This window comes from Rutidosis leptorrhynchoides, chromosome 9 (assembly GCF_046630445.1).
Source record: "Rutidosis leptorrhynchoides isolate AG116_Rl617_1_P2 chromosome 9, CSIRO_AGI_Rlap_v1, whole genome shotgun sequence".
Lineage (NCBI taxonomy): Eukaryota > Viridiplantae > Streptophyta > Magnoliopsida > Asterales > Asteraceae > Rutidosis > Rutidosis leptorrhynchoides.
The window spans coordinates 21,946,778-21,955,521 of record NC_092341.1 but is presented as its reverse complement, the minus strand read 5'-3'; the positions used below and the strand labels follow the sequence as shown (position 1 = coordinate 21,955,521).

General features: G+C 32.8%; 1 long non-coding RNA gene across 2 annotated transcripts; it reads left to right on the top strand.

The window, feature by feature from the left end:
* Nucleotides 1–531: 531 nt before the first annotated feature.
* LOC139865991 (uncharacterized) lies at nucleotides 532–3,680 on the top strand. Of its 2 annotated transcripts, none has more exons than XR_011765187.1 (3): nucleotides 532–1,296; nucleotides 2,233–2,718; nucleotides 3,117–3,680. It is a non-coding gene; the product is annotated as an uncharacterized lncRNA (long non-coding RNA). The 2 variants fall into 2 exon arrangements; XR_011765186.1 differs by lacking the exon at nucleotides 3,117–3,680 and having other exon boundaries at nucleotides 2,233–2,441; nucleotides 2,567–3,067.
* The last annotated feature ends 5,064 nt before the right edge of the window (nucleotides 3,681–8,744 follow it).

Genomic DNA, 8,744 nt, shown 5'->3' with positions numbered 1-8,744 from the left:
GGTTTTATCTAAAGTAAATAGTTATTCTTTAGAAAAGATTACAAAGTAACGTTCTAATTGTATATATAACCCTTTTGTGTTTTAATCATAGAATCGTCACTGATCTCACGATTGATTTCGGTGATGATGTCAACACATTTGTCTCTTATATTTTAAACTACTCATTTAAATTTCAACTATTGATTACAATTTTAACTAAAATATTATCCGTCTTCTAATTAGGGAGACATTCTTCCTAATTAGTTGTTTGTCTCTTATAAATTAGTTACAAATTATTTATTTCTACGTTGAATAATTATTAATTATTGTTTGATATTAAAAGATATATAAATAATTGCTAATTATTTATGAATAAATTAATCATATATATATATATATATATATATATATATATATATATATATATATATATATAAATTGTGGTAAATGGTGTCAATCCCCCATTGGTCCTCCACCCCAAAAAACACTATTAACGCAAATAGTACTTTAGTATTTTTTTAATCTTTTTTTTCCCTTGCACTTACCATATTATGTGCACACCCACATCTGCTTCTAATGACTTCTACAATCTTCAACACCAAAATCTCTACTCGCCTCCACAAAAATCATATCTGTTAATCAAATCACAAATTCTATTTACCTTTTGACCTCCGCCTTTTGCAGATCCCTGTCTTGAGGCAATAGACAAGATTTTGCGTTCGATATTCACGCCTACACCAACCCTAATCTGAGTTCATTGAAGCTTTAAATATGCTAACAAATCAAATCGCTACTAAATTGAGTTATCGGTCTGGAGTTCCATTGACACAATCAACGGCGGTGCGGAATTCGACCACCAGATGGTGGTGTTTTCTGGGTCAATTCCGTTGATATGTTTGTGGTCACAACATCTTAAATCGGTTACTTCAGGTACTGAAGCTTCATATTCTTCAATCCATTTATGTCAAATGGCTAAGCCTTCTCGCTATTACAACGACCACCATGGTGGTTGAACATTCACCGACCTCAGCACCACCGCCGTAAACACCATTATCGTAACCATCGCCGTCGTAACCAGCACCACAAGTTTGTTAGTATATAATTTTGGACTTTGAACAAATTCCTTCTTATAATTGTTTATTAGATTATATTGTTTATGGTTCTTACAATTTTTTGTTGGAATCTGTTTGTGGTTTGGTTGAAACTTGACATTGGGTATCGCTTTACTTGATTTTAATCAAGAAGATGTGAGTCAAAGGAAACTAAGCATGAACCAAACGATATTCAACAATTGAAGTCTTCCGTTTTATTCTTAAGGTGCGGTTTCGATATTGTTTACATACATATACGTAGATAATCAAGGTAACATACTTAAATTACACACGGTAATTTTAGGTCTTCATTATCTGTATCATGTATCCTACTGTCATTTTTCGATAGGCCTGAATGATGTTTAGTCCGTATAATTGTTACAGTACATTCTCATTAGGAATGTTACACTAGATATTCATTAGGTAACTATTTAGTCGTTATCAAATATGTCCAATAGCTGCAACATATGAATGGGTTCTCTAAACATGACTACATGTAAAAAAAAATGAGGTATGAGGGTAAGAGGTACTGTTGAGTTGGGCTTTTTAGGTAATTTATTTCATTTTGTTCGAAAGATGTTGATCATATAACTAAAAGACGTGGGATTTTTAGTCGTTTAATATGTTACGATAAGTCGTTTTGAAAAAAGCTACAACTTTTGGCACATACATAATTTTTATGAAATATTTAATATTGGTTTGTGTCAAGTTTTGATTTCCAATGGTCCCAGGTACGATCCTTGCTTTTGGTTTTTTTTTTTTTTTTTTTTAAACTTCACTTCATAATTTCAATGCTAAACATGTATAAAAATTTGTCGTTTATTTTTAGTGACTTTTAGTAGTTAGTGGTTCAATTTTTTTTCTTTTTATTTTTATTGTTAAAAATATTACAAAAGGAGTTTTACAAATCAATTAATTAGTAGTTCCAAATTTTTCCATATTATTTACTCTTAACAATTAATTTATTATTGAAAGTTAAATTATTGTAGTTCTATGCCGCCAACAGTAATGCAATTTGGCCTTAGGAATTTGTTATTTTTTATTTTGTAATCATGTTTTGTTTTTTATGTGGGTTTCATTCCTTTTTAAGAACGATCCCATTACACTACCGGTTTCATAGATTAGCATAATTTTGGCATTCACCGTCTTCATTTTGTAAAAGGAAGCGTAGAGGCACCATGTGACGATGAGATGAAGGTTACGCCGTAGAAACAGGTGCAATTACTTCTTTCTGACTGCTTCTTGGATATTTGTTGCATTTGCTCTCTTAGAAGGATTAAACCCACTGTTTAAACTTTTGAGTCATCGGTGGTAAAATGGCTGGGTCATGTATGGCGGGTAATGAAATCAAGCAGTTTTGACACAAGACAGGTTAGTACTCATGGGACTTAGTGACTTTGTAACTTATAGAAGGTACATACTTTCTGCGACTTTGTTATTCAGGTATGTAACTTAGTGTTTTTGCTCCTCCTTTTGTCACGTTAATCCTTTTTAAGGCCACAACTACTCTGTTGTTGAGAACCAAGTGAGGTGATGGAATGCTCCTTAAGGCCCCGGGCTAAAAATGCAGAAATGAATAGTGGATGATAGCGGCGATTGACCGATAGCAATGGGGTGGGTATGTCTTACAAATCAGCCAACTCTCAAGGTACAACATAGGGACCTTCCCCGATAGTCTCTTTCATCATAATATTGAAAGCTTCCCCAGTTGGTAGCAAACCATATTTTTACGTTAGTTAGTAACTCCAGCTGATAAAAACTTTGTTGTACTTCAACCATATGTTCAAATCTTTATATACATAATTCTGTCGCAACGCGCGGATCACAAAACTAGTTATTATTAATTCTCGTTGTGACATGTTATAAATTACTAATAAGATAATATTTTTATGATATATTTGAAAAGAAATACTTACTTTGTCTTAGTTAGTTAAAATAAAGAGTGTCACTGCATTGAAAAACATATTATCTAATACTTGTTATTATGTATTGATATTTACCTAGTCATATTCATTTGTCTATCTAATCCAAATTTTAATTTCATAGGTGAGCTATATATTGCTAGGATCAAGAGGGAAGAACATGTTGGGTAGCGGCGGACGTACAAAAAATTATCACCGGTGGTGATATTGTTTTTAAAAGTAAATGGTGACTTTTGAGCAAAATATGAAGACTTTATACAGAAAATATGGAGACTTTTGGACAAAATAAATTTATTGGGAGCAAACTGAAAAAAAAACTAATTTTTTTGCACTAAAATTACAAATTTACTGTGAGCTGATTCCAACCCTATCCCTATATTTTCGCCCATGTGTTAGAGGAAAGTGGGGGGAAGCATTTTTGAAACACAAATTTATGGAAGTGAATGTGTGAAACCAGAGTGAGAACGATATTCTAAAATATAATAAAGGTAACTGTGTCGTTCAGAATGTTTCTCCCACTTTCTCCCAACATGTTCTTTCCTATTAATACTACCTAAGGTTTAAGAACTCAGAACTCGGGGAGTTCTCGGCTGGACAATTTTTGAGAGTTCTTGGAGAACTCGGGAGAACTCGGTTGTTGACTAACGTTGACTTTCTAATATAAACTAGTTTTATGAGCCCGTGCATTGTACGGTAGAGAATTTTTTTTTTTTTTTTTTTTTTTTTTTTTAAGTTATCAATTATAAAATAACAATTCATGCTTAGTATAATTATTAGACTTTTGATATAATTTTTATGATACATAATACAATATATAGCTACAAACAAATGTTGACCGAGATTTGACCGAGATATTCAATTTATCGGACGTTGACCGAGAAACTCAATTTATCGTTCGTTGACCGATAAAATTGAAAGTTGACCGACTTTTTTGAAACGAGAACTTGACAGCCTTCTGAAAACAAGTTATCGGCAAGTTCTCGGTCGATTTTTTCGATTTTTGCACCATGAATTTCTACCCATATAAAATCGTGCTGAGAACACAAAGCTCTTGAATAATCATGTCAGATGATAAATAAACACAACTTCTAACGCAATGAAGCAAACTTCATTTCTGAAAATGTTTATTTAAAGTATAATTCTTAGCAATGAAAATTACTTGACTACACTTTAAGCAACTCGCAACATTTTCAATTAATTTTTACAAATTGGCCAATAGAATTATTTTGACTTTCACCGATCCTTAAAGGATATTAGACTTTTCCATAAACAAGTATTTTAGTGCTAATGCTTGCGCCATTATGTTTTTTTAACAAATACTTTAGATACTTGGCAAAATCGTTAGATATCAGTTTCGTCATTTCAGTATCATCGCCTCATAAAATCGGGAAATATTGGTTTTATATATTTATATATTTATATATCAATATTATAATACAAAAATATACAATCTCTCTTGCCAAAGGTGAACATTATTATTTTGAAACTAGTTTTGAATAGATTATCAACTCGGACCAATCTCTCTTATCGGGGTCTAGAGAGCACATTGGGTGTTTCTTTTATAATTTCGGAATCGAGCAGTTAAACCATTGAATGTTCCATTGCATTTCTAGGTCCTTTGTCAAATCGTGAGCAATGTTGGGTGAAAAAGGTGATTAAAGAGTAAGGCTGAAGTTTTTTTATTTTGGAAAAATGGTGAAATAGTCTTTTTGTAGACTGTATTTGATGCATGAAAAGGGATGGATAGAAATGGTGATATTTTTGTGAAGCACTCATATAATTCTGATAAACTTTCTTTCTTCGGGAATTTTCTTATGACGAACAAGCATCCTTTTGAGTCTAAGTTTCTCGGTCTTCCAGTGGTCTTTAATTTTTGATTTTATAAGTGCTACTAATTTGATTAGAACTTTGAAGAGATGTACCTTGATATCATTTAGAGTCTTTGCACTTTTTTTGGGATATCAGTGTAGGTAAATACGTATACGAAACTGAAATAACTAAACATATTATCACAAACATATAATCAAATTACAAATAAATAATTAAAAGATAAAGTTAAAAACGATCTAACCGATATTAGGTTGAACCGGGCTTGTGTTTGACACAATTCCCTTAAATAGATTCGACGTGTGTTCCCAGGTGAACTTCTCAGGTCTTTCTGCCCGAGTAATAATCGTATTAGGAAGCGGAGCAATATTCGTGTTAGTCCCTAAAGAAGCCTAGATCCACCGGTTTGTGAGTTGATTAGTGGGTTAGAGGTATTAGTTAGCAAGAACACTTGAGAGAGAATACAAGAGAAATGTAAGTGCAAATGGATAACTAGTTTAATTAGATGTGCGGAGGTTATTTATATATGACAACCTCCCTAGTTACAAAAGTTACATAGTTACCATGGTAATTACTAGTAAATACATTACAAACAAAGATTAAAACCGTTAAACTATTACATAAACATATGTCAACAATCTCCCCCTTGGCGTGCGGTTTTCAAAAAATATCACATCCTAATCATCAGCTTTGACTAGCACGTCACTTTCATCGGTGTATAGTTCCTTGATAGTTCCTTCTTTTTTGCTTCTTCCTCAGCTTTCATCGCCTTAATCACGTCACTTCCCGATGTATAGTTCCTTTCATAGTGTTTGGGAAGTATGAACTGTTTGAGGCTGGTGATTTTGTATTCAAATCATGAAACATATTGAGAACCCGTGAAGTAGTTCTTCTTCCTGTTAATCCCCAACGAAGTATCAAATTGCCTCATATAAAGCCTGAATTCAAGGAGTTCATTGATGTGATTTGCCATCTCGTTCGTCATCAGCTTTTGATAGTTCCCTATGTTCTCTGTTCGTTTGCAAATGTCGAAGAACTTTAGAGCACGCTTGAGGGTTCCATCTGAGTATTTTGGCAGCTCGGATTTGCGAATGAATATGGGCCTTTTGATTTTGTTGAGAAAAATGAAGCCTTCTTCAGGGGCGTCCAAGCAATAGCATATCTTGAATTGAGACAAATCCAGAGTGTCGATGGTTTGATTAGGCGCGGAGAGCAGGATCTTCTTTTGAATTGATTCGACACCTAGCTGAAGATCATATTGAGAGACAAGTTTAATTTTGTCTTTCATGAACCTTCTCACCCTTTCGATTGCCGTTTCGATAACCCAGGTTTTTCTTATTTTGTCCCTCAACCAATTGTATAGGAATAACACATCAACCGGATTGAGTTCATTCAGATCATACTCCGAGAACGTGTACTCTTGGTCGTTTGAACGAATCACTCTAAAAAATGGGGTAAACACTCTCTTAGATAATGACCTGCAGAACACACTGTTTATGACAATAATCGGATTCTCTTTCTGGTCTTCCATATCAAACTCATCCCAGTTCTTATAAATCCGCCTTTGATAACGGTACATTATCAACTTGTCCTTGTCATTAAGAAAATCATAACACCCGATTGGTTTGAACCTTTCAGCTACAGGCACGTTTTTGAGTTTATCTTCACTCACGAAGATCCTATAGGCTTGTTCCTCAAGCCAACAGCCCTGTAATACCTCTTCAGATTGGGGTTCACCAAGTTTGATCGAAAGTGATATGTGTTTGTTGAATTCTCCATGTTGAGGATCGGATGACGTGGATTGATCAGGAGTTGGTTGAGCGGTTGGTTTGGAAAACCTTGGTGCAGTTTCACCGGTGTATTCCTGAGTGACAAACCGATCAAATTCATTCAGCTCTTCCTCGTCCGGAGCTTCTATGTTTACGTAATTTTCTTTAGTGAATGCTCCTTCAATGACCGTAGTAGGCTGGGGTTTCAAGTTTCTGAAGTATTCTTCCTCTTCTTCTTCTTCAGATTTTGGTATGATAAGTTGTGGTGCGGTTGTGATGATTGATTTAGAGTGTGAGGTGATGGAATCGATGTTGTCATGCCCCGTCCTAATCCGTCTGGACGAAGTCATCAACATCTGGTTCCATTGTGATGATCGACTCTAAATAATGTCTTTACAATGAGCAAATGCACAGCGGAAGATTTCTTTCATACCTGAGAATAAACATGCTTTCAAGTGTCAATCAAAAAGTTGGTGAGTTCATAGGTTTATCATAAAATAATAAAATTCATCATTTTGATAGACCACAAGATTTAAATCCTGCATGGTACAAATGGGCCCGAATCCTATACCCACCTGTAATGTACATGCGATATCTTTTAAATACAGTACATCTTTCTCGTGTACGAAACCATTTTCATAAATCATAGTAACAGTACACATATCTTGTGCACAAAAATAACATACACATAACCTGTGTATAAAATCATTCTCTCGATACATAACATTCACATCATTTGGTGGCAATTATCATGTCCACATAATTCAATGGTGTCAATTATCACGTCCACATAATTCAATGGTGGCAATTATCATGTCCACATAATTCAATAATAATCCGCAGAACTTCTGTCTGCATAATAATTCATTCGAGGAATGTTTTTCTTGTGTCTATCTCGTCAAACATTTATAAAAGCATTTCATGTATTCGCAGTTCAAAATATATTTCAAAAGCAATTAATAAAGCAGTTGTAAAAACAGTGCATGTATTCTCAGTCCCAAAAATGTAAAGAGTAAAAAGGATCAAATGAACTCACCATACTGTATTTTGTAGTAAAAATACATATGACGTCATTTAACAAGTGTAGGGTTGACCTTGGATTCTCGAACCTATATCATTCGTATATATATTAACACATATAATCACATAATTCCTTCCATATAATACTTTTATATATATATATATATATATATATATATATATATATATATATATATATATATATATATACTAAGTGTTGTAGTTATATATATATATATATATATATATATATATATATATATATTTTATTTATATCAAAAATCAATAATTTGTTATATGTACTTTTTATATAATCAATGTTAATATGTTTAATATAATTATATGTAATATTAATATAAATATATAATATTTATTTGTTATATAAATAATACTATTAGTAATAATAATAATGATTCTAGTACTTATAATAATAATAATAATAATAATAATAATAATAATAATAATAATAATAATAATAATAATGTTAATAAAAATAATACTACCTTCAAAATAAGCTTTTAAAAGGAATTTCCATAAACCGGACTCGAACTCGCGACCTCTCGAATAAGCACACAACACCAAACCATTCCACTGCTTTAACATTTCTGTCTTAATCCATGGAATGAAATATATAACCCATATATCTCTCTGATTCTCTTTCTTCATCAATTTAAACTATCATCGTCATCTTTGTATTCGTATATCATCATCAATCAATATCCTATTCATGTACCCACTGTAACTTCATCATGCACATCATCGTCGATTTAGTTTCATCATCACTCTATTCTTTTAATCATCAACGTCTAGCTCACCATCAAAGTAACATCACGATCATCCTTAAATCATCATCAATATTTAAGCATTATCTATATCATATCATCGCCACTATCATTATCATGAACCAACCTCACTCATCATAATCTTATAATATCTATCATCTTATATCATTATCATCTAAACCCCATGAATCAATCATCATAATCATCCTTATTTAAATTTGGGTTTCGGCCCAATTAGGAACTCAAAATATATGGCCCAAAGATCAATTCGTAAAGCAAGTCCACCATGATAATTCTGGCCCAGCTTCTATCTGATCCAATAATTAAATTTTTGGCCCAATGAACACAATAGGG